The sequence below is a fragment of the Kogia breviceps genome, chromosome 4 (genome assembly GCF_026419965.1).
Source record: "Kogia breviceps isolate mKogBre1 chromosome 4, mKogBre1 haplotype 1, whole genome shotgun sequence".
Taxonomy (NCBI): Eukaryota; Metazoa; Chordata; class Mammalia; order Artiodactyla; family Physeteridae; genus Kogia; species Kogia breviceps.
The window spans coordinates 143,861,599-143,888,289 of NC_081313.1; the positions used below are offsets into that span (position 1 = coordinate 143,861,599).

The following is a 26,691-nucleotide window of genomic DNA, read 5'->3' on the forward strand; positions in this document are numbered from 1 at the left end:
GCAGGGACAGGCCTGGGGCCACATGTGCTGCATGGTGCACCAGCCCCGCGTGCACAGCCCCCTGTGGTCGCCACCACCACCAGTCTGCTCACACCCCTGACACGCTCGGGACACGCCCCTCTGGGTGCTGAACTTTCTGTATCCCTTCCTCCAGGGACACCACACTGCTGATCTGAACAGGCTGTAGCTGCCCCGAGCCAGGGAGATAAACGCCCCGGCAGTGGATTAATCGTGCTTCATCCAGATTCTAAGTTGCTTCACTAGAAGCCTGGGTATCTTGTCGCAAATCGATTCCCTGTTTAAGAAAGAATGCATCTTCAGGAAAAATTGGTGGCTCCGCTTTACTGACTACAATCAGCAAATCACCTAGCTTAGTGCCTGGCCCAGAGCACATTCTCAGAGTTACCGAGTGGAAGGAAGCAGGAGATGGGGAGGGGTGGCTGCACTAACAGAACTTGGGTTCTGGGCCTGCCCACACTCACTATGCATCCTTCAGTGGGTCACCTCCTCTCTCGGGTTCTCACTGCCCCCTCTGGAAAACAGACCATCAAACCCAAAGACCCTACGGACCCCTCTTGCTCAAGCATTTGCAAGTATAATTCCGTACTGCACTTATCCAGTTTCTGTGATCCACACAGGCTTGGGGTAAGTATTTAGGTAGAATAAATAAATGAATTTACAGAGGCAGAGACAAAGACGCAGAGAGGTCTGTATTGAAATGGAAGGAGGCCTAGAGAAGAAGGATAAAGGGCTAGGCCTGGCTTGGCTACTAACACTAATCATTTGTGGTCAGGAACCTAACTTTTGCCGGCTTAGTTTCTATTGACAAAATGGGGATAATATAAAGGAATCCTATCTCACGGTGTTCTCAGAAAGATAACACATCACAGGTCAGGAGGCTGGCACGTGTCAGACACCCCGTGAACAGTGGTCACAGATACAGCATTTATAGTTGACATTCAAGCGATGTTCACAGCTATGGTCTCATTGGTACCTTCCCAAGATGCAGGAGGTAGGCAGTGGTCAACGTCCCCACTTGACTGATGGGAAAGCAGAGGGTCAGTGCTTCATGACCTATCTGCTCAGTCCTAAACCCACTGATGCCCTCAATCCTATGTTCCTTCAACCTCCACCTGCCCCCATTCCAGTGTTACCATCGCTCGTAGTTTCTCTTGGCGGATGATCTTGCCCTAACAGCCAGACCACACTGGCTCTCTCTGGGCCTGCCCAGGAGGGTGGGAGCAGGGCTCCCACTCGGGCCTCACACACTTCTTTACTGCAATCTTGGATGCCCGAAGTACTGCCCTACAAAGCATCCTTCACTGACAAGAAGTTGTATTCGATGGCCTGGGGCAAGTTTTCCCTTTAAATTACTGTTAGCAATGCCCAAACTGGCCTGGGCATGAGATCTGATAGGGTGGTAGGTACCTGGCACTCAGCTTACCTTTCCCGCCCGCCTCCCTAACTTGGCGGATACCGGTAACCAAACACGGCTCTACCTCCCACTTAGCCCCAAGCCTTCGCAACCCGGAGCCTTAGCAGCCACTGCTGATTCATTAGACCCAGACTGCTCTAGACCTATGACCCGGTACCTCTACTTGCCCTCTAGGAAGGAAGTAAAGTAAGTATTCATGATGTCCCCACAAAGCCATTTCATTATACAGATGTTTTCCCTTTTCTCCCCCTACGTCTGTTATTTGGCCGGTCTCCCACCCATTCCCCTTCCTAATGGTGGCAGCCCACTGATCTCCTTGGGGAAGTCATCTGTCCCCCGAATCCAGGCGGTCCAGGTAAGCACAGTCTGGCCAATTAAAGGGTCTCATCCAGTGACCACAGCAACTGGTTCACAGGGGTGGGTCACAGTGAACACCAGGAATGTGCTGGAACGTGTGGACAAGGGTGCTCAGCTGGTTGAATTTAATTCTGGAGATGCTGCGAGCCATCTTTGCTTCCACCTGGGAAGAGCCTGCCCAAGAATGAAGCCAGCACAGGGAATGCAGAGTCAAGAAGCAAAGAGAGATGTATTCCCGATAAAAATAATTTAAACACTTGGATACAGCTGTGCTTGAAGCCAGTCTATTCCCTGTACTCCACAATTATGTGAGTGAATAAGGTCCCTTTCCAGATTATGTGCCAGCTGGAGTTTGTCACCTATCAATGAAAAGGTTATGACTGATTCATCTCTCTTACATCCAAAAAAAAAAAGAAACCTAAGCTTCCCACTGTCTTCCAAATTAGTACAAAACTCCTGAAGATGCTTCCAGGAGAACAGTAGGAAGAGTAATTGATTTTTAGACCTCAAAGTAATACTACAGCATCCTCAAAAGACTCAGGAGTCACAGACACAAAATTAAGCTCCAGGAAGAATAAGTAGAAAACACAGAGGCTCTGAGCTCAGCCTAAAAGAACAAAACACCCTGAGCTTAAAGATAAATCAGACCATTAAAAGGAGCTCCCACCAAAACACTCAAAGCTAAGTGTCTCAAAACATCATGGAGGGGGCTTCCCTGGTGGCGCAGTGGTTGAGAATCCGCCTGCAGATGCAGGAGACACGGGTTCGTGCCCTGGTCCGGGAAGATCCCACATGCCGCAGAGCGGCTAGGCCCGTGAGCCATGGCCGCCGAGCCTGCGCGTCCGGAGCCTGTGCTCCGCAACGGGAGAGGCCACAACGGTGAGAGGCCCGCGTACCGCAAAAAAAAAAAAAAAAAAAAAAAAAAAAAACCATCATGGAGGGGGCTTCCCTGGTGGCACAGTGGTTGAGAGACCACCTGCCGATGCAGGGGACACGGGTTCGTGCCCCGGTCCGGGAGGATCCCACATGCCATGGAGCAGCTGGGCCCGTGAGCCATGGCCGCTGAGCCTGCAAGTCCGGAGCCTGTGCTCCACAACGGTGAGAGGCCCACGTACCGCAAAAAAAAAAAAAAAAAAAATGGAGGCCCTTTCCACGCAGGAGCATCTGGCCCCAGGCCTGCCGAGTACAAACTCAGTGATGCTCAGCGCTTTTCAGCAGGGCCCCAAGCCCCAGCTACACAGCTACCCGCTCAGGGCTTAGCGTAAGGTGATCTGACAGAAGGTCACCAGGCCTGGCAAGAGTGGGTCCTCCAGCCCACAGAGCGAAATGGGTCCAGTGCTCAGAACTGGACTACAAGGCCAGGCTTGGAGGACGACCAATTACCAGGGACCTTGGGAAGGCAGCTCTGCTTGGTAGGCGAGGCAACAGGATGGAGGAAGTGGGGTCCCTGATATTTCTAAGTGCCCATCGGCCCTGGAATATCCGCCTCAGGATGTGAGGGAGGACTCAACGTGGAGCTTGTCAAAGTCTTCATCATTTTGGGCAGTTTTCTGTTACTTGCCACCAAACCTAATCCTAACCAGGCCCTCTCAGGCCTTTGGTACAATAGACACTCCCCTAAGTAACCACCCGGGTTAACCAACACTCTTCATCCCCTCCTGTAACAACACACATTACTAAGGCCCAAGGCGCCCCAGAGCCTCAGAGAAAACCCTCCAGGTCATGCACACATCTGTCTCCAGCAGCTGGTTTGTTTGTTCAATGTCATTTGTGTTTCTTCCCAAACCCATTTGTTACTATAATTACAAAGGTTTGTTTTTTTTTTTTTTTTTTTGGGGGGGGGCTCACACCACCTGCAGCATCCTAGTTCCCCAACCAGAGATCGAACCCGTGCCCCCTGCAGTGGAAGCACGGAGTCCTAATCACTGGACCACCAGGGAATTCCAATAATTACAAACTTTAATGAAATGGTTCATCAACATAAAATATGAGTATAAAAGAAGAGAATGCTATGGAAACTAAGTTGAAGGCTGTGGAAGGACTCAATAAAGTTAAGCTGTTTTAAAAAAAAAAAATACAAAAACCCTGCTGTCAAATTATGTGTGGGTGAGCTAACAGTGAAAGATTAGGGAGGCACTGGCAAGAATCTGAAGGATTCTGCACTTAGGTTGCTTGACAAGAGTCTAAATTCTTAATCCAATTGAGTGAATCCCCAATCTGGAAATAGGATCCCTGGCAGCGTGCGTGTGGACCAGGCAGGAGAGAGAGCTTGGGATTTCAGCGTCGGCAGCACAAGCAGTCCTAGAGCAAAAGACTGGCAATGATGAATGTGCATGCCATATGGCTTCATTAAACAACAACGTTAGGTATTATGTTTTATGATTTCGTACTCTCACTGACTTTTTCCCGAGGAATTCCCCTCTCCAGCCCTCCACCCACCCCACCAACCCCCAGCTGTAGTTCCTGCTCTTCATTGGATAAGGTGGCTATTGGACATGGATTGCAGCTTGCATTGTATAGGAAATAAATCCTTACAATGGTCTCCCAGAACAGAGAACTGGGGCTTTTGGCACTGGAAGAGCCTGTGGAAATACTTCTAGAGATGACTCTCTTATTTTGCAGATAAGGACACTGAGGCAGACAGTCTCCTGGGACAGGTGTTATCTTGGGCATCTCCTTTCCTTCTCCCGGTTGCCGGTTGCCGGTTGCCGGCAAGCAGCCCCTTATCCAACAGAAATCCCTAAGGTCTCTCAGAGCTGTGCCTGGGCCAGGTTACCTGGGGTGGAGCAGCTCCTGGATGTCTTGGCAGGTGGTAGGCACCGAGGTCTCAGAGGGCACCATTGGCGCCCCGCACCCCACTGTGGCTGCACAGATCCTGGCACCTAGGCTGTCCCTGGCCCGGGAAGGTGGTGTTTTCGTTTATTTTAAAACAGTAAAAAGGTGAAGTATATTCTGTGACACGAGTGAGTGAGAGTGAGTGAGGGTGTTTCAGGGGCAGCGTCGTCCGCATACTGTGTTCGCCTACAATCACTGTCAGTTTTATGCACTTGAATTCAAGGGCCTCTTCAATTCACAGGAGAGCGGCAGGAAAAGCGTTTTGTGAACACGCGAAGCGTGTGCAGGTATCCACCTGCTGTTAAGACTGGTTAACAGTCCCTTTCCATCTCCAGGGACCAGCCTCCCTCATGGAACTGCTGTGTGGCTTGAGTTTCCACCCTGGGGCCTCTGTGCTGGCAGCTCCCTCGGCCTGGGATGCCTCCTCTCTCTTTCTTCTGCGCATGGCTGGTCCTTTCTTATCAGCCCCATCCCAGATTAAATGTCCCTCTGAGGTGAGCCTTGCTGACCACTGTATCCTAAAGTGGCTGCCCATCTCGCTCCCATCACCTGCTCTAAGTCCCTCAATTAGCACGTTTCACTCTCTGATATCCCCTCCCCCCTTTGCCAGTATTTTTTTTTAATTGTGGTGAAATACACATAATATAAAATTTTCCATTTTAACCATTTTTAACTAGGCAATTCAGTGGCAGTAAGTATATTCACATTGTTGCACAACCACCACCAGCGTCCCTCCCTCTTCAGAACTCTTCCCCCTTTTTCATTTGTCTACTTGGGTACTGTCACCTCCCCCCACCATGAGTTTCATGCGGGCAGAAGCGGTGTCTGTCTTGTTCCCCCGCTGTTTCCCAGCGCCTAGCACAATGCCCAGCATATAGTAGCTGCTCAATAAACAAAATGAGATCCATGTGGAAGTGCCCTGTAAACTGTAAAGGGTGCTACACAAGAGCAAGAGACTGCAACATCGACATTTTTTCCGTACAGTCCCAAGACAAAGCCAAATTGCCCGGCAGCCTCAGTTATTCGACAACGATTTTGAGTTTTATCCAACTCTGTGGGGGCAAAAGCGTCGAGAGCTCCTTTTCTTTCCTGGTTCCAGGACCCTCTGAGAGGTCAAGAATGAAGATATACGATCACACAAACCACCTGACATTGACACTCACCATTTCAACACATCAGCTCTACCCAGAGCAACATTTTATTAGTCGCTGAAGGGCAGGCACAAAAATAGACTGCAGGGATCAAATGCCACCCTCTACAGTGGTTGAAAGGCCCTGGTATATGATGACTTGAGGCCTGGGGACCCGGGGAGGGTGTCCTCTGTCACAGGAGTGCACAGACATTGGAAGCTAGAATCAGGGCTGGGATTAGGTTAGGCTGAGGTGAGGGTACCAGCCTTGGGCACCAAAAAATTCAGCAATCAAGACAGATCATATTTAATGCAATATTGTGAAAACAATGAAAATTAATGTCCCCTAAAAATCCATGATGAGCAACATATCAAAATTCTAAATAAAGACAAGGTCAGTGGTATGATTTTTTCCTTTTGCTTCAGATGACTATTTGGCTCTGCATGGCATTCTTCCCTCCTTTATTTATTTACTTATTTATTTATTTTTTTGCGGTACGCGGGCCCCTCACTGCTGTGGCCTCTCCCATTGCGGAGCACAGGCTCCGGACGCGCAGGCTCGGCGGCCGTGGCTCACGGGCCCAGCCGCTCCGTGGCACGTGGGATCTTCCCGGACAGGGGCACAAACCCGCGTTCCCTGCATTGGCAGGCGGACTCCCAACCACTGAGCCCCCAGGGAAGCCCCGTCCCTCCTTTATTTAAAGGTGTGGTGTGTTCAAAATGGATATTTTGGCATTGACTATTAACATATTAACTATTGCAACATATATAAATGTTGCATTAAAATATGATTTATCTTGATGACTGAGCTTTTTGGCATCTCCTTAAATTTTGTCTGAACCAAATGTTTCCTTTGCCTCACCCTAATCCCCACCTGGGTGGAATGAGGATGAAAGAGTTACTGTATGCTCAGGTGACTGAAATGAGATCAGATCCTGTCCTACACCCCTTCTCCCTGGGGCCTCAGTTTCTACATCTCTACAACGGAGTCCATGACCCTAGGGTAGTTGTGGAACTGTCCCAGTCTTGTCCAATAAGGCAATTGGGATGGGAAAGTAGGAAAACTCTAAAGTGCTGGCTGTGAGGAACTGTTTACATTTTTATCAAAGGTAGTAAATGGTCCATCACAATAGTGAGCAGCATTCAGCTTTGAGATGAGTTGCAACACACTTGCCTGGTTTATAATGAAAGGAGTGACGTTTGCTAAATGAATAGGTTTTACTTAAGAAAAGAGATTAGAGCTGATTCACGGTTCTCTTCAGCAAGCAGGATCTCCCCTCCCATTCCAATGCCTTTACTGAACAGGAAGGAAGGCAGAGGGCTACAGCCTAGCCCTGGGAAAGCACCCATTTCACGCAGCTGAATGGGGCGACCCCAACTCCCTAATCATGCTGCGGGGTCATAACTTAACAGGCGCTTTCCTTTCCCTGTCACATTTTGAGGGGTTCCCTCAAAATCAGAATATGCCCAAGGGCAGGGCAAGAGGGCCTGGCGTGTGTCAGCCATCCTCAGGTGTGAGATGCATGAAGAAATGCCTGGGAATGGACAGTGGTCACGTTTGTAGAAAATCATGAATGTACTTAATGCCACTAAATTGTACACTTTAAAATGGCCAATTTTATGTTATGTATATTTTACCACAAAAAAATAAAAATAAATTTTAAAAGTCCCAGAGTCCTAAAATAAAGTGCCCGGCACGCTCCTTCTGGAGGTGTTCTCCGGGGTCCTACAGTCTCCATGTTCTTTGGTTCTATTTATGTGTCTCTTACCGTGGGCTGGCAGGAGACACGGGAGGAGCTGGGCCAGGGCTCAGCTGAGAAGCCCTTTTGCCTGTTAACACTGTTATAAATAACACAGAAAGAGGCAGAAAGAGGGTCCCTGGCATGAGAGTGAAGGTCAGGCAGCCCCTTCATGGCATGTGAGGAAATGTTATGCCCATCAGGCCAGCAAGGTGCTGGTTCACATCTCCAGCGCCACGCTGCCCAGGGCTGACGGCAGCCGTGCTGGGGAGCCCGTGGAGCATCACTCCCACTCAGGAAGGGCAGCCCCAAGGTGGCCGGCTCCCGGGGGTTCAAGCAGAGAGGGGACCACGGGGTGGATGGAGGAGCAGAGGGTAGCTGAGAATCCCCCAGCCCAGTGGGCAGGAGCTAAAATCAGCTTCCCAAGAACCCACGCCAGGGCTCAGACACCTGCACACCAGCCTTGGCTTGTCAGCCAGTACACACAACCCGCCGAGGGAGAGATGACTCAGCAACGCTCAACGCACAACTGCCCCCGCTGGGGCCGCTGCACAGCGTGGGAGCCGGGAGGGGCCTCACGGCCCATCTGGTCCTGTGGTTCCCACGCTGGGCTCCCTGGGGAACCCCCTGCACGCTCTCCACCCGCGCAGCCCACCAGCACCCTGGGCTTTGAAGTGGGAGGGGTTATGAGGGAGTTCATTAATTAGGTTTTCCATTTTTATTAACTAAAAACCATACAGTGGCAACCCATCCTACTCCTATTTAACCTGAGTGAATTCAACATTATGAGCCTGGCAAAAACCAAATTTCTGTTTCTTACATGTTAGAAATACAATGACATTCTATTTTGCACAGAATTTTATATTTTCCCATACCCACAAACTCTTACCTATCGTTCATACACGCTATTTCATCAGCAATTTCAGGGCTTTACGGAGTTCATCTGAATCCTCAGACGAAGAAGCCACTTCCCAAGTAAGTGGTATCCACCACTCAGAGCCCAGCAGTGTGGGTGTTTCCCCATTTTACAGATGAAGAAGCTGAGACTCAGTGAGGTAACATGACGTTGCTAAGCAGAATATGAATGTTTGAGAGTCTTTATGGGCTCAGGAAGCCCAGGTAACAAGTTGCTGTGTAGACCACAGAACAGAGAGCCGAAGCTGGGTCTGGCCCACCATCCCCAGGATGCTGGAGGCATAGCTAAGACTAGGAACCGTCGCTCACTCGCCTGCTTACAAGCCTTGACTTGTCACTGCCCTTGACAAAGCCCCAAAGTCCTCACCGGGCCTGTGAGGCCTGGCGCGGCCTGGACCTGCGCCTCTCCCACCATTTCCGGGACCCTCCCGTCCTCCCTACGCTGCAGACACAGCAGCCTTCTTCTTCTCCTGCAACAAAACTCTCTCGGCTTGGGGTCTCCACCTGGGACACTTCCTGCCTGGTCCTAGGCCACTTATCCAGCACTGGGTCTCAGTGAGAGAGGCCTTCCCCAACACTCAACCCCCTGAACACTATGGGTTATGTCCCCTTGTGTTATCCACAGCAGGAACCCAGGGACTGTCTGTCTCCCCTCCAGAATACCAGCTGCATGACGGCAGTGGTCCAGACTTGTCCTCTGTTGAATCCCAGTGCCTGGAACAGTGTCTGGCACAGAATAGGTGCTCACTAAATCTTTGTGTGATGAGTGGAGGTGGGCCGGGGGAGTAGAGCTCCGGTTTCCCAGGTCAGTTTAGGCATCTCTGCCTCACACTGCTGTGAGGCTTGCAAGGTCTCCCTCTCATGCACCCGCCTTTCCTGGGGGGAGCGGGGGGGGGGGGTGTCCTTCTGCATCCATGTATCCCCTTAAGGAAATAAATTTCACAGTGGTCAGATGATGAGAAACCCAGACCCATGGGCTCCCAGATGAAGCTGGTGGGAAACAGATTCTCTCTGGCCCCAGCAGGCCCTCCCTGGTCATGTGGTCACTGAGGGCCCACTCACTCACGCCCACCAAGCCTGCGGCACTGGCTGCCTCCAGCCACAGTGAACCTGCCTCATGTAGAAGTATGTTCACCGGGCATGTAAAGCGAATTTGTGTCAAACAAATCATACCTTTCCATTCCCTTCTTCTTAAGTAACAGGGAGGTGGGCCCACAGGGTGATATTGCCACTGGCTCCCCAACCAAAGCCAAGGCCCCAGCAGTGGAATAACAGGCACCTGAGCTAGGAAAGGGACACCATCTGACGATGCTTGGTTATCACCCCAGCTTGCAGAGAAACAGGCGGGAAGTGGGGAGCTCTCCAAGAGAGAACAGTGAGATCTTTCAGGGAGTGAAGTTCCCATCACCCCTGCATGTAAGTGCCACCTGAACCCACATCTCTGACCTACTAGGTTCCTTCCACCCTGCCAGGATTAGGAATCCTGGGGCTCATAAAAATCTTGTATGCCTGTAAACTAGACATTCTCCCATTTGATCCTCACAACAGGGCAGAGGTTAAGCCATTTTTCTGATGCGGGAGCTGAGGTTCAGAGAGGGGAAGTAACTTGCCTAAAGTCACTAAGCAAGTTAAAGAGAGGAACAGGACTAAAACTCCGGGACCTCTGACTTAGTTGAAGCAAAAATATCACTGATTAGGAGGCACAACCTTGAACTCTCTGCACTACTGGCAGTGGGGAACTTGGACGAGTCCCCCTACTTCTCTGAGCCTCAGTTTCCCTAAATTCCAAAACTGGGCAGGCTTGGAGACCATGGCCAGTCAGCTGGGGCTTCAGGACACGCAGGGTCAGCCTGTGACATCCTGGGCATGGTAGCAAACCCTCAGGTGCCCCATCAGCAATCCCTAACCAGGGGGAAAGATGGTGGAGATGGAGGCGATGATCACTGAGGGGGACGTCACATGGTGTGTGTCTGCAGTGGTGTCACAGGAGGACATGTGGGAGATCTGCTAGCTCCTCACTCTGCCCCTCAAAGAGCGGTCCACAGACCAGCAGCATCAGCCGGGCCTGGAGCTTGTTCAATTCTGCAGAATCTCAGGCTGAATCCTCCTGAATCAGAATCTGCACTTTAATAAGATCCCTAGGTGATTCGTAGGCACATTAAAGTTTGGGGAACAAAAAATTTTAAATCAGAAGACCAATTGTCAACATGTGACCTTTGGTTCAGCACCTAAATCCTCCAAGCCCCAGCGTCTGCATCTGTAGAGGAAAGATAATAATGTCTACACTTCACGGGACTGCTGTGAGAGTTACGTAAGATCACACATGCCAACAGTCTAGCCCAGTGCCCGGCAGGTAACAGCTGCCCAGATTGCTAGTTTCTTTCCTTCCTGAAAGGCCAGAAGGAAGAAGGCCTCTGCTTCCCTTCCAAGTCCTGCCTGTACATCTGGGAGGCAAGGAAAAGACCCCCATGGGGCAGAAACAGATGGGGACAGGGTGGGAGCAAAGGGAAAGGAGGAGAGCAGAGGAAATAAAGAAGCAAAATAAAGACAAGCAGCAGAGACCATCTGAATCCCCAAGAGGCAGATGAACATGTGAAACCCAGAGACACAGCCGTTTCAGCTCATGTCAGAAGCCAAAGGGCTGAGGATGGAGGAGCAAGGGCCACTGGGTTGTGTCCCCTCAGGTCACACACTGCCTTTCCAGCCCAGCTCTGAATCAGTTCTTGTGGCCAGGGTGGACACAGCGCCAAGGGTCACTGGAGCAACCAGACAGAAGCTGGGGCCTCAGGCTGAGCCCTGAGAAGGGTCAAACTTGGCTGGAGGACACCAATCCAAGGGACTGTCAACCCAGAGGAGCTGGACCAGGGGGGCTGAGCTGTGTGATTTAGCGTCTCTGGGCCTCAGTAAAATGGGAGATAGTAATAATAGCCTTAGGGTTCTTACGAGGATTTAATGAGAAGAGCTTGAATTGTGTCTGGTGCAAAGTAAGTGCTCAAAAGATAACGGCCATTCCTGAGATTATTACACAGGAGACCTGAAGCAACTGCTGGAATAGAAGCAGCCCTCTGGGCTTCTCGAACTTCCTCTACACCCAAATCACCGTGTTAACCCCTTCAAGCTCAGACTGTGGCTTCCTGCTTCCACCCCAGCCCCCTCCAGGCTGCTGGACACAGCACAGCCATAGCAAAGTTCTCAAGATGCAGATCTGACACTACTGGACCCTGTTTAAAATCCTGCTTACCCCCAACTCCTCCCAGATAAAGAGCAAAACCCTTCATGAGGGCTGTAATGTTCTGCATGATCTGGCTTCTGTCTACCTATCCGGAATCATTTCTTAGCATTTACCCACCATCTCCCCAACTTTAAGCCCCACTGGCCTTCTCTCCACCCCTGGCACTTGCCAGGATCTCTTCCCCCATAGGATCTTTGCATGCGCTGTTCCCTCTGCCTAGAACATCATCCCACACATAGATGCTTTGTCCAGTTATCTCGTACCGTACCCTTCACTCTTTACCTCCTCGAGCTTTCCTTGAGCCATGCAGACCACACAAGGAGCCCGGTCGTACCCTCGCCCAGCTTTCTGGAGGTCCTGAGCCTTCCTTCAGAGCTTATCACAGTTGGTAATTTATTTGCATGGACATTTATTAGTGCTCACAAATGTATCCTTGGTACCTGGCACGTAGTAAGTGCTTAATAAACAAGGAGAGTAAGTGAATAACCTCATTCTCTGGCAACCATCTCACCCCCCTATCCAAGTCCCACCTTCCCCCTCTCACCTCATCCCCTAGGCCTTAACTCTCCATATACACACATCCCTGACTTGAAGGACTGGTGCCAGAGATCCAAACGTTTCTAGATCTGATTTTCTTGAAAGCAGCTTTGGGCTATGGCCAGGGGAGGCGTGCGTTGCTGGCCTCGGCAGTTAACACTGATGAAGCTGTCTGGACCAGCTGAGCTGAGATCAGGAAATGCCGAGATTTAAAAGCATCCGGAACCCATTTATTTATTGTTGTTCTTGCACTTCCAGGCTATTTTAAGCTTCAGATCAATCAGATCCTCTCACCAAATATCGCTCCAGAATCAGCCAACATGCACCTGGCCCTACCTGTCAGGGCCCCATCTGACACACGACCTCAACGACAGCAAAAACAGGCAGCTGTTCTTGTTTACTGGGTACCTCTGTGAGTGGTAAGTGAAAGTCGCAAACAGTCTCAAAGGGAGGTAGTATTACCTCCATTGGGAAGATGGGGAAATTGAAACTCAGAGAGGTGAAGAAAGTGGCCCAGGGTCACACAGCTAGTAAATGCCAGAACTGGGATTCGACCCCAGATCTTCCAAATCCAAAGGTCAGCCTGGGCTCCTAACTGCTCAGCAATACTGCTTCCCTCATTCCTCTGCCAAAGATCTTCATACATACTGTGGGGTTTCTCATCTTGCCCCTGCCCTTTCAGCCACCTTCAAGGACCATCAGTATTCTTATGCTATGAGTCAGAGCCACCCACCCCCATGTGCATTGCTATGGGAAGGTCGCCAAGCTGGGCTGTTAAAAGGGGAAGGTCGGCTTCCCTGGTGGCGCAGTGGTTGGGAGTCCACCTGCCGATGCAGGGGACACTGGTTCGTGCCCCGGTCCGGGAGGATCCCACATGCCACGGAATGGCTGGGCCCGTGAGCCATGGCCACTGAGCCTGCACGTCCGGAGCCTGTGCTCCACAACAGGAGAGGCCACAACAGTGAGAGGCCCACGTACCGGGGAAAAAAAAAAAAAGAGAGAAGGTAACATTACATCATCATGTTTGTATTTTTTTAAAAATGATGGATGGATGGAAAGATGGACAGATGGTTCATATAGTCATAGATTATTGCTAGAAGGACACAAATGAAAGTATCAAGAGTTTGGGGGTTTGGGGGAGTAAAGAATAAGGAGTTGTTTGGGGATAAGCGATGTCAGTGAATATTTACTTTCTATTTTATGTCCTTCTTAAGGTTTTAATTTTTCTTTAGTCATGCTTCAACCCATCCTACAAAGGCCAATTCACAGGCCACTTCCCCCATGGAGTCTACCCTGATTGCCTCCACCTGTCCCTCCTCTACATCCCTACCACATTCTGCCTGCATTTCTCAGGGCACTTAGGCCACTGAGCCTGCGCCCTCAGTGTGCACATACCCACAGGAGTCCCCAGTCAGGCAAGAGCTCCAGGGCCTGGATCAGTGTCACGAGCTTCTGGGGTCTCCCCCAACACTGAGCCTCTGCTGAGGCGGGGGAGTGGAGAGGCCTGGTGAATGAATAACTATTTTGTTTTCTATCTTGGTCCACGGCCTCCTGAAGCCAAGGAAGTTGGAAACTCTAAAATGGAGCTTGGGGGTGGGGAAGAGAAGAGGAAAGCAGAGAATCAGAGGGTAAATTCAGCTCCCGGAAACCTGCCCAGCACTCATCCCTGGGAAATGATTCAAGCACAGCTTATGCCAGCAGACAGTCCATCTGGGCCCTGAGGTCACCAAACCTCATCAAGGTACTACTTATTAAATATAAAGGCACATGAAATAAAGCCACCAATCTGGAGCTGGGGCTCTGAGGAAGGGACAGAGACAGTGATGAGAGGCAGGCAATCTGTCCCCCATTCCCCACCCCTGACTGATCACCTAGGAAGCTCTGGGCTGTGGCTGAGGCTGGACCCCTAGGTCAGACTTGGCTCTTCGCCTTGACAGGAGCTTTGGTGATGGTCCCACCTCACCTCCCACGCAGCAAGGGGGTTCCCTGCCCTCCTCAGCACCTACCCCTGCCTGAGGACCAAGGAGAACTTGGAAACCTTTGGCCCATGATAATCACAAGCTTTGTTGAGTCTCCATTTTGTGCTATACACTTTACAACCATCTCATTGATCCTGTCCAACCAAATAGACAGGCAGATACTGTCCAGTCCGTTTTACAGATGAGGAAACTGAGTCCCAGGGATTAAGTAATGTGCTTGAGATCACACTGCCAAGTTAAGTGATACTGGAACTAGACCAAGGCTGCAGCAGGGGAAGAGCCAGAACCAGAACTCCATTGGCTGGAGCAATGGGACCACAGCCACCCAGTGAGGAGAGGCCTCAGTTTTCTCATATTCTCAGGGGCTGTCAGGCTACATGGCAGCATTCCCTGTCTCTGATCACATACCTACTGGGGGCGCAGCGGTGGGCTGAGAAATACTCAAAGGCGCAGGCCAGGCATGGTGCCTCTTCTCAGAACTCTATTCCCCTCTTAAGATCTGGCATAATAGAAAGTTAAATAATTTCACTGGTAAGGGAAACTTTCTTCCAGTATAAAAAACAAGGGTATGCTAGGGACCAGAATGTTAAAGTTGCACTAATTTTTTCATATAAAATAAGAACGATTTTTGTATCGTGGATTCTGTTTAAATTGGTTGTAGGTTAGCTGACAGGGCTACTTTGGAGGCAGCGACAGGACTGTTAACTGACTGTGGGGAATAAAGATGCAGATGTAGAGAATGGACTTGAGGACACGGGGAGGGGGAAGGGTAAGCTGGGACAAAGTGAGAGAGTGGCATGGACATATATACACTACCAAATGTAAAATAGGTAGCTAGTGGGGAGCAGCCGCATGGCACAGGGAGATCAGCTCTCGGTGCTTTGTGACCACCTAGAGGGGTGGGATAGGGAGGGTAGGAGGGAGAAGCAAGAGGGAGGGGATATGGGGATATATGTATATGTACAGCTGATTCACTTTGTTATAAAGCAGAAACTAACACACCATTGTAAAGCAATTATACTCCAATATAGATGTTAAAAAAAAAAAAAAAAAAAAGAACTGACTCTGGGATCAAAAAGATCTGCATTAATTTGGGCTCAGCCACTCAAACAGCTGTGTGACCCTGGCCAAGATACTCGACCTCTCTGAATCTTAGCTTGTAAAAATGGGAATGATAAGATCATGCTTGTAAAGCAGGAGTCCTTAACCTTTTATGAGTCATGGGTCCCACTGGCAATCTAGTGAAGCCTATAAACTTCTTCTCAGAATGTTTATGAATGCATAAAATAAAACATAGGATTATTAAGGAAACCAACAATACCAAAATACATTTATAAATATTAAAAAGAGTAAGTTTATGTAACAGTAATATAACATGCTTCCTTATTATTATACTAAATAGTAAGATCTAGTAGCAAGTGTAACAATCACCAGTAATTTCAGAGTAGTGATGAGTATAAATATTTTTAGATATCTGAAACAACTGTAATGTGATATGAAAATATCTGTGATTTCCATTGGTGACAAAGTCACAGGTACCACTAATACTTTTACAGTTTGTCACCTACATTCACAACGGGAGGAAATGCTAAATTTCACTTGGAGGTTAGCAAAAATAAAGATGTAATTTTTTTTTCCGTCCAAGTTCACAGACCTCTGAATTCTATCCCCTGCGGTTTAAGCAGCTCAGTTGTAAGGCAATCTACACAGTGTGTGGCATGCTCTGTAAATGTTCTTTAGGGTAGCTGGTTTGAGCTATGCCAGACTGCCCCCCAGACACAACAGGGCTCAAGGTTTCGCCTGCGTGTCATTAGGAGTCCTCCAGGGGAGGGGTTTGAGCAGCCCTGCGCCCATCAGGGGCTCAGGGAGGGATGTGGGTTATGCAAAGCTGTTAGGTGAGTGAGGGAAGCTCTTCAAGTTAATCCAGAAGCTTAGGGCTGGAAGAGGGTTAAGCCCCAGCTAGATGTGCACTCAGGCTGTCTCAGCTCAAAACAAGCTGTGTCCTTCTGCGCATTAGCTGTGTCCTCGACCACTCTGCAAAGGAGCCCTTTCAAATCTTACCTCCTTGACATCTCCACTGTGTGGTTTATTGGCATCTCAACCTTATGTCCAAATGGAATTCTATTTGCACGCAAGCCAGTTTCTCTTCAGTTTTCCCAATGTCAATAAATGGCAAACCCTTCAACCAGCTGCTCAGAAGAAAACTTGGGTTTCCTCTTGCCCTCACCCCCACATTCAAACCATCAGCCAGTCCTGTCCACTCCCTCCCCAAAATACAGTACTCTTCTCTCCATCTCTGCTGTCACCACACTAGCCCATACTATCACCACCTCCTACCTAGACTTTTACAGTGCTGCCTAACAGGACTCCACTTCCATACTTGCCCATCCCACCCCAAGTTCATCCTCCACATAGTAGCCCAAATAATCTTCAAAAACTGTAAATCAGATCATGTCACTCACTCCCTACTCAAAACACTCCAAAGATTCTCCTACTGCACTTAGAATGAAATCCAAACATCCATGGCTTAAGAAGGCCCTTACCTATTTTGCCAGCATCCTCTCTGGCTACTTCCTTCCTTGCTCACCATGCCCCCAGCATCCTGGCATTCTTTACATCAGAGCTCAAACTAGTCACTGCCCCAGGGCCTTTGCACAAGCCGTTTTTTGCATGCCTGGCTCCTTCCTGACACTTAAACCAAATGTCACCTCTTCAGAGAGGCCTTCCCTGACCACTCACTATAAAGTGGCCACCCTTCCCCACTCTGGCACACTCTCCATCACATGGCTGCAACTAACTTCTTCATGACCCACATCACTGTCTGAAATAAATGTGACCATTCTGTTGATGTGTTTGTTATCTGTCCACCCCCACTTGAATGGAAGCTCCTGATTGCTGGGGACTAGTCTGTGTTGCTTCCTACTCTACGTTGGCACATAGTAGGCACTCTTCAGATTTTACTGAGTGAGCTTATTTTGTATGTGAAATGGGCTGGGCTCTGGACAAGCACTTGACATGCAATCCTTACAGCTGCTATTCTTTCCCTTTTACAGAAGAGGCAACTGAGGAGGCCCAATGGGGTTCCCCAGCTGGTTGAGTACTGTTTAACCCCAAAGCCAGATTCTTTATCACTGCATCATACTCTTTAAAAAAATTACCCCTTCACCCACCCCCATCCTCTCCAAAAGTCATCCCCAAAGAGAAGACAAGGCAAGATGCAGAGGTATAGGGCTGAAGTGATGGCATCCCAGGCCTCATGATGCTGTGACCTCATCCTGCTCAGAGGCTGTTCCCCTGCTGGACGGCTCTGCCCACGGAAGCTAGCTGGCAGGGATGTGGCATCCACACCTGGACTCACATTTGCCTGCAGCACCCTGGAAACTCCCCATGGCTCCTTTCTCCTCAACTGCCTTTTCTGGGCCTCTAATCTCCAGATCAGGTTTCCAGAGCTGCGGAGTATCCTCTGCTTAGGAAATTCTCCAGTCAACACTGGGGGGAAGGGGGAGACCTACCTGAGAGGCTGGAGATCTGGAAGCCAGAACCACAGAACCCCAGATAGGAAAAGACCTTGACAGCCATTCAGTCCAATCCTCCTCCTTATGCTTTAAACAAACAATAGCTGCAAGTACCTTGTGGGATAGGTTCCCTTTTAGCTCCATTTCACAGATGAGGAAACTTGAGGCCCAGAGAGGTTTGCTAACTTCCCTTGGAGACATCCAGCTAAATAAGTCATTGAGCTGGGATGGGAACCCAGAAAATCTGACTCCCTAAGCCGGGACATTTAACCTCGTGCTAGAATAAGAACAAAACCCTTTTTGTTTCAGAGCCCTGCCAAGGGAGGCACAGGTGCCAGAATTACAAAACAACAGAGTGAAAGGGGCCCTTAGATAGACCTGGCTCTAACTCTCCTATTTTCCAGGAGAGGAAACTGAGGTTCAGAGCTGGAAAGTCTCTGACTGCATCAAGCTAACCCTGGTCAACTCCACACGGCCCCGACACCAGGCCAGGTGCACAGGTGGCATGCATGGGTTGGGGGGCGGGGGAGTGACCCCTACGAAGGACCCACTCCAGGAGCGAAGGATCCACTCGGGGAGCGCACCCCCCTGGAGCCCGCATTCCAATCTGGTTACAGCAGGAAGGGCAGGTGCTTGGCAGACAATGCACCATCCTCCATCCGTGGTGGGCAGGAGGCAGCTGCTGTGCGGGAGCTTGCCTTAAACAGAACTCCCTGTTTCCATTTTAGCCCTGTTGCCATGGGATGGTTCTGGCTGGGACAACAGCCTCCTTATATAGGGCAAAGCAGAAATCCTTGCCCCCCTTCTCCTAACACAAAGGCAATGGACACAAAAATAAGCAACTGCTCTTTAGAGGCAAACACATCTCTTTGCCATTTTACTGCTTAGAGATTTTTGCGTGTGTGTGTGTGTGTGTGTGTGTGTGTGCGCGCACGCGCGCGCGCAAACACGCACGCACACACACACATGCACATGTGAGCATGCATGTAAGCCACAAAACAGCAAATCAGAACAAAGTGCTCTGGCCTGGGTTTGACACTGAGATCTGCCACCATCTGCTTCCAAGGAAGTCCCCTTGCCTCCCCGGGCCTCAGTTTCCCCATATTGATATGCAAGAGTCAGACTAGACAGTGTCTAACATCCTTCTTGCCCTTAACATTTTATAATTCTATGAAATCCAGACGATCCGAAAACTTTTCCATTCATTAAAGCACCAACACGTGAGGGACACCACCATCAGCCAGTCTGTCTGGAAATCCTTCCCCAGGAGACTTCAATCTTCCTGGGGTTGCTCTAACACAGGCGGATTTTTCTCTTCTGTTTTTTTTTTTGGGGGGTGGGGGGCTGCACTGTGCAGCATGCGGGATCCTAGTTCCCCAGCCAGGGATCAAACCCGTGCCCCCTGCAGTGGGAGCAAGGAGTCTTAACCACTGCACCACCAGGGAAGGGCCCAGGCTGAATCTTAACCCTTCCTTGATAGCTCACATCATCAGGGGTTGGCCACCTTTTTCTGTAAAGGGCCAGATAGTAAGTATTTTAGATTTTTGATCTATACAGTGAACTACTCAGCCCTGGAGTTGTAGTATAAAGCCACAGACGTGTGAACAAGTAGGCATGGCTGGCTTCCAATAAAACTTTATTTTCAAAAACGGGCAGTAATTGGACGTGGTGCTCAGGGCCTCAGTGTGCTGACCCCTGGGACCATCATCTTAACCATCACCCCTCCACGTGGTCCTTTGCTCTGACACAGTGCTACCCCCCCCCCCCCCAGGGCTCTAGTGTCTTCAGAGCTGCTGGTCTCTGCCCTTTGCAGTCATTGCCTCTTGGGCAGTTGGGTGCTTGGCTGACACGTCTTCCTGCTGTGAGTCTGCTGTCTTCAAGAAGTTCCACCCCTCTCTGCTTAGGTACTACTTATAATCTGCAGTGGACTGGTCAACCAGATCTCAAAGCTGAAGGCTCTATCTGAGACAAGAATCAGTGGGCTCTGAAGGAGACTAGTTTGGGGAACAGCAGTGCCTGGTCCCTGTGATAATGATTTTGGCTACCAAAGGCTCTGCAACAGACTCCAGACTGTGTAGGCTGCTGGACGATGTGTCTGAAGGTATGAGGAAACCGGGATGTGATGTGTCCTCCCCACAAACATCTGTTGCATGGGTGCCAAGTGAGGCAGTTCAAGGGCATTCTTTTAAACAATGGGCTACTTACACTATTATTAACAGCGCAATGGGATTTTTGGAAGACAGAGGATGCTAGAATGAACCAACTTCCTTCTGTCCTTCCCCTGGATTTGTTGATAGAACCACTTGTCCCTTCTGACAGGAAAGCATCTCCTATGAGTCAGGGGCTCCTCCTGGCAGGCAGAAACCATTCCCCTGCCCAAGAAGAGCTTCCCCACCTTCTCCACCCAGTTCTTAGGGAGGCAAAGAGAAAAGAGCAGACAACAGCAGCTGCCCCTTCAGGCTTTTTGCGGAGGTGGGGGAGTCACCCAACCAGCAACCCCAACTGCAAGGGCAGGGAGACCCAGAGGGATGGAGGACACACCCACCACCAAACCCAGTGACCTGGGCTCTGATTGGAAGTCTGCGATCACTGCTGGTTTATCTGCATGTCTCTGAAGGTCAAGGAGAAGACACATGAGCATCTTTATTGGGGTCCCAAGGGCAGACCCAAGACACCAATGGGTGAAAGTCACAGTTTTTCCCATACAAGTAAGAATGAAGGCAGCGATTTCCTCTTTGCTGGGATTTATACAGAGGCCAGCAGTGCAAACTGCAGAGGGGACTCAAGCACCCAAGAATGCAGATGCTTTAATTAATCAATATGACTAGGTACACCAAGTCTGTGTTCCATTCTGGTTCTTATCCTTCATCAGAAGATTCTTTAAGCCTCACATCAATCCTTGAGGTAGAAATTAATGGTCCATTTTGCAGATGGAAAAACTCAGTCACAAAGGCTGTTACAGAGAGGCAAAAGTAGTGCAGCCAGCCAGGATTCGGCCCCAGCTCTCTAGTGGCAGTGTCTCCATAAAATCACATTCCTTAAATGACACTCAGACTCCGAGTCCCATGCCTACTCCATCCCCAAAGTGGGATGAATTCATTCTGGGAGGTGGTCTTGGCCTTTCTTTGACCCTTCCCTCTGGGGAGCTGCTGCGAAGAGTGAAGGGGTGAGGACCCCATGTCGTAGAGGTCCCAAGAAGGTAGAATTCTGCCTCCCCCTGTACCCATCCCATCCCTGAAGGATCAGAAATCTCCCTCAGGAGAACTGGAAGGACTCTCCATGCCAGACCTATTTGCTAATTCCCATTTTACAGCCTCCTGCCCTGCCCCTCCCCACCCTTTACTCCAAACACCCTGAATGGTCCTACCTCAGCACCTTTGCACATGGTGCTCTATCTTCCACCACTCCACCCGCTCCCCCTTCCCTAGTACGGTCACTCTGTTCTCTTCAAAACCCTGCCCTCCCAAGTCTTGCTGGAGGACACCATCTGATCAGCTCACGTCCCTCTGTGGCTTTAGCATCACTTCCCCGTGGGGAGGCTTTGAATACAAGGTCAGGGGATTATGATGTGTGTCCTGGGGTCCCCTGGGGCCAGCAGGTGCTCATTCATCCCATGTTTGTCAGAATGAGTGAAACTTTTATAGATGTATCCTTTTATATTTAAACAGAAAAACCACAAGGCACTGGGATAAGGTCCCTCATTATCTTAATCTGTAAAAGGCTGTAAAACGGGGAAAGGGAGCTGCCAGACACCAGGCCAACGAGAGTAGCTCTCCTTGTCTCCTCTACTCATTGGGCCTTCGGTTAAGAGCATCAGCAGAGAGGAAGAAAGTCCTACAGTGGAAAACTAAAACTCCCTTCTGGCTCTAATACTCGCTAATTACCATTCATTCTGCAGAAATTGACTTTTGCTATAAAAGACTAGCCTCTCCAGGCCATGAAATCACATAATCTCAGCACCAGGAGATCTGCACTGGGTCGGCTCACCAGCGCCAAGCCAAGCAGGCATCTCTGGAGCCCCTTGCACACCATCAGGGATGGGGAGCCCACGAAGAAGCAGAGGGTCATCTCTAGAAACTTTTTTTTTTTTTTTTTCGCTGTTGTTGTACGCGGGCCTCTCACTGTTGTGGCCTCTCCCTTTGCGGAGCACAGGCTCTGGATGCACAGGCTCAGCGGCCATGGCTCACGGGCCCAGCCGCTCCACGGCATGTGGGATCCTCCTGGACCGGGGCACGAACCCGTGTCCCCTGCATTGGCAGGCAGACTCTCAACCACTACGCCACCAGGGAAGCCCCTCTAGAAACTTTTAAGCAAGAGTTTTGCAGGGGGGTCTTGCAGGGTCTTTCATCTCCCCCAAGAGTTGAAGGTGGGGTGGCTGAGAAAGGGGAGTTAAGGAGAAACCTAATAGAATCAAAGGATATTCTAAAGAAGGACTCAGTATTTCTCAAGGTGGTTCTCTGACCACCTGCTGCAGAATTTCCTGGGGAAGCTTGTAAAAATGCAAGTTTCCTGGGCCTTACCCCAGAGGTCCTGAATCCATCTCTGGGGGAGACCCAGGAATCTACATTTTAAACAAGCTCCCAAGTGATGAAGCAACCATTATTGTCTACTGTCCAGATTCCTGCCCCGGCCCAGGAATCTGTATATGTCACACATTGCCCATGGATTGCCAGGTCCCACTGCACAGGTGGAGTCACTGAGACCAACTCCCAACAGAAGGGAATGCACCCAGAGTGACTGACAGGAAAGCAAATCCTCTATAAGCTTTGTCACTCATTTCTTTATTTCATCAGGTCTAAAAACAAGGGCACTTGTATACTTCCAGATGCCTCATCCTAGAATCAGAATCTCTTCCGGTTGTGCTCCTTTTATTATAACTTCTAAGCCTCCAAGGCCTCCAGGAAGTGCAGGCTGCAGATCAGCTCACCCTGGATTTGGCTGGATGGGGGCTGCGGCAGGATGGACGGGGAGTACAGCTGCCAGCTGAGTGAATGTATTGGGAAGAGCTGGCAGATACATGCAGGGGTGAGGAAAGGGGCACCCCAAGAGGGGCTATTGAGTCCAAAGTCTGGGGGGCTGAGGGTGTGGGTGGTAGCTTTTACCTGAGAGAGGAGAATTTGCTCAGAGCTGACCAGGGCATCATAATAAATGATGCTGCAGAAAAGAAGTCCTGGTGGTCTGCCCTGTCCTGAGAGGGGCAACCCATGCCCATCATTTCAGGTCCCTTTAACCTCTGCACCACTCCCTCCACCAACACCCATACTGAGTATTTAATATGTTACCAAGCACAGCCCTTACATTATCTCATTTAATCCCTACAGTAATCCTACAAAGTAGGTATGACTACCACCCCTATTTACAGGTGAGGAAACTGAAGCTCAGAGAGGTTAGGTAACTTGCTCAAGGTCACCCAGCTAGGAAGTGGTAGAGTCAGGAGATGAACCCAGGCAGTATGACTGGAGATCAGGGGCAGACTCGTAGATTTACACTGCTTCCCCTTCTGATCCCACAAAAGGCCTTAGAAAGGTGTCATTGAGCCGTGAAGGGTTCACACATAGACCATAGCAACCTCCATGGGTCTTAATGAGAGAGGAGACATGTGAGGCATTTCCTAGCAAGAAAAGAATTAGAAGTACTGCTTTAGGTAATCCCTTTCAGGTGCACTGCACTTTACAGTTTACAGTGAGAAGCATCATAATGCATAATAAAGGGATTCAAAGCAGTGACATCATAACCAGGCTGCCTGGGTCTGAACCCTAATCCCAGAGTTATGTGATCTTGAGCATGTGACAATGTCTGCACCTAAACATCATTTCATATAAAATGAGGATAACAATGGTAGCTACTTCACCGAATTATTCTGAGGACTTAATGAGGATATAAGTAAAGCACTAGAACAGTACCTGGCCATAAAAAGTGTCATTTAACTGCTCGCTGTTATAAGTATGATAAAATGATCTCACATTTATTACTTCATTTGATCCTCATAACAGCCCTGCTTGGTCCACAGGACTGGATCATTTGTCCCAATCTGCAGATGAGAAAAGCGAGCTTCAACAGGGAAAATGAATTCCACAAGGACACACAGCCAGCATCGTAAGTCTCAATGTACCTCCTAGGCAAGTCCCCATTTTGCCTTTGCTTCTCTTTTGAGACCTGAAGTTGCCTCCATTTGTTCTGTTGACTGATATCTAAAGTGAGAAAGCTAAAAAAAAAAAAAAAAAAAAAAAAAAAGGACAGGAATGTCTACCACACAACAAACATGCTACCACTTTCAGTGCCTTTGCCCATGGCAGACACTGCTAATCAATCATAGGCCTCTTTCCTACTGAGCCTGAGCATAGATTTGGACTCTCCAACACAGTACTCTTGACAGTCATTACCAACTGATCACACATGGTAGCTGATCAAACCTTTCATTGTGTAGACAGAACCTTCTATTCAAACTCGGATTATTTCCAAATTTAAGTATGATTGGGAGACAGGGGTACCCATAGCCTAGCCACGTTACTACATATGTCAACCTCCCTGCAGATCCTTCTCATGGATTATAGTGTCCCTGTGAGTAGAATGTGGTCACAACAGCATCCACCTTTCCCTACATCCAAGAAACTGCTCAACAAGGATGTCTTGCTTACAGCTGACCCTACAGCCTCACCATCATAACTGGCAATCATGTCAGCTATTGTGGGAGGCATTTGACATCAGCAGGTCTCCTCTGTGTGGTTATGGACACGGATGAAAGGTATGGTAGGTAATTAGTTACTAATCCTATTTCAAAATCCCAACCTGGAGGACGATTTGGTTTTTAATGTAAAGTGGAGCAATTCAATGGGCACAAGGGTTTTTATCCCTCCACCATCTCTCTGCAGAACAATACATTCCAATGTTGGATCTCATGGGTCAGTGACGCTGAACCCACACACTCACACTCTTGCTCCAGAGGTGGGCCCATGACCCAGTCCTGGGCAGTCAGAGAGCCACACTCCCAGACATTATTACTGGCTCAGGGCTGAAAATATAACCCCCAATCTAGACAATGAGCCCCAGGATGTTAGCTGGTGCTTTTGGAAAAGAAATGCTCTCCTCCGATTGCAGTTGCTAAGCTGATCCATGAGAGGCCTTGTGGCCATTTTTTCAATTGACTGGGAAGAACCTGTATGAGAATGGAGCCCCAATAAAGGAAAGCTGAGTTGAGAGATGGTGCTTCTGGATCAAACTGAACCTGAACCCCACATTTCCAGTTATGGAACCCAATAAATTCCTTTTTGGGGGGTGACTTTGAGTCAGCTCTCTTTCATTTATAACCATAACAGTCCTAACAGTTGAATACTCACATTCTGATGTGGGTAGAAAAGATCTCCAGCGGGCACATGGCCCCTGCAGCTTCTCTCACCCATGCCACAGCTGATAAACTGGGCACGCATAGAGGAGCAAGCCTGTGTTCTCTAACATGCATGTTAGGGTAAAATTTTAAAAGTTTGAGAATCACTGAGCTTAACTCTGTGGTTTTCTACTGATGTCTCTTTTCTACTGTAGGTACCTAATAAAATTGGTAAGGCTTGAGCCAAGGGAGTTAATGGTCTGCTTCTGAGGCCTGGAAGGCAATTTTGCGTCGATTGGCAGAGGACCTTTCTTCATTCGTTTGTTCATTCATTCCTTTATTTATTTCACTGACATTTACTACTGTTTGATGGTCTCCACTCCAACCCTCTGAATTCTCCTCCAACCCTCCTGCTACCTAAGACATTCCTCCCCTGACCGTCTCAAATTCCAGCTTCTGCAGTCTGCAGCATGCATGCCGCTGGGGTTAGACATAAGGCCACCCTGTGACAGGGTGTCCAGGAAGACTTGGCTGCTGCCCCTGGGGCATCTTCTCATCAACAGTGGTTGTCAGGGGACTTCCCTGGTGGTCCAGTGGCTAAGACTCCGTGCTCCCAATGCAGGAGGCCCGGGTTCGATTCCTGGTCAGGGATGCCGCAACTAAGAGTCTGATCATGCCGCAACTAAAGATCCTGCACATGGCAACGAAGATCCTGCATGCAGCAACTAAGACCCAGCGCAATCAAATAAATAAATAAATATTTTTAAAAAAAAGAATGGGTGTCGGGCTTGGTCCTTGGCTTGCCTTTGCTCTAAGCCCAGCCCAGTCCAGCTCAACCCCTTGGGCAGCTAACCTCGTAGATGTGAGGGGAGGGTCAGCAAATGATTCTATACTCTGGCCTCATTTAATGCCAACCTGAGTTGGGGCACCACAAGCCCCCAACAGTCACAATGCTCACCACAGCAGGCTCCACAGACACATCTGAACCACTTGTGTGACACCACCAGGAGACCAAAAGGTCTTTACGCTGTGTGTAGAGAGGGAGACCGGGATCTCAGGAGAGGCAGAGTAGAGGGCAAATGCACAGCGGTCTTTCTATAAATACTTGGCACTAAAAGTTAAGGGGAGAAAAAAAGAACTTTTCTTAATGATCAAGATTTGTGAGTCAATTGAACTGCCACGTTCCATCATCAGGTTGTAAACTAAAAAGGAGGGGCCCCTGTTTTTTGTGTGCTTACTAAGTGTCAGGCACTGCACTGTCTCATTTGAGAGGGCAGGAAGGAGTATCTCCACCTCCTTCACGACGAAGAAACCAAGGTTCAGAAAGATCACCTGCCCAGCAAGTGATGAAAGCCAAGATACAAATCTGGGTCAGTATGGCTGCAAAGTCCATGCTATTAGCCTCTTTGTCTTTTTTCTGTCCTACCTTTAGAACTGGAATGGCCCTCAGATGAGGGAGTCTGGTCCTATCCCTGTTGTACAGATGGGAGACTGAGGCCCCAAAGGAAGAGGCCTGCCTGGGACCTAGGGTTCTTGCTACCCTGGGTGGGGCTTCTCTCTAGGCTCCTGAACCCTGAACACCAGTATGGAGAAAACCTGTCGTCCTGAGAGTACATACACTTTCTTCTTTCCCGAACTGTCATTTCAATGCTAACCTGAGCTATGCTTCTAGGGATATAGCAATAACAGAAAGA

General features: G+C 49.4%; 1 protein-coding gene and 1 long non-coding RNA gene across 3 annotated transcripts in view; one reads left to right on the forward strand and one right to left on the reverse strand.

Annotated features, from left to right (window-relative positions):
- The window catches only part of PPARGC1B (PPARG coactivator 1 beta), a 111,394-nt gene that overhangs the window by 32,479 nt on the left and 52,224 nt on the right, over positions 1-26,691 (reverse strand). The window lies entirely within an intron of this gene.
- On the forward strand, positions 13,000-25,731 carry LOC136794178 (uncharacterized). 2 transcript variants are annotated; one of them, XR_010840560.1, is made up of 3 exons: positions 13,000-13,183; positions 23,684-23,769; positions 25,620-25,731. It is a non-coding gene; the product is annotated as an uncharacterized lncRNA (long non-coding RNA). The 2 variants fall into 2 exon arrangements; XR_010840561.1 differs by lacking the exon at positions 13,000-13,183 and adding an exon at positions 19,608-19,774.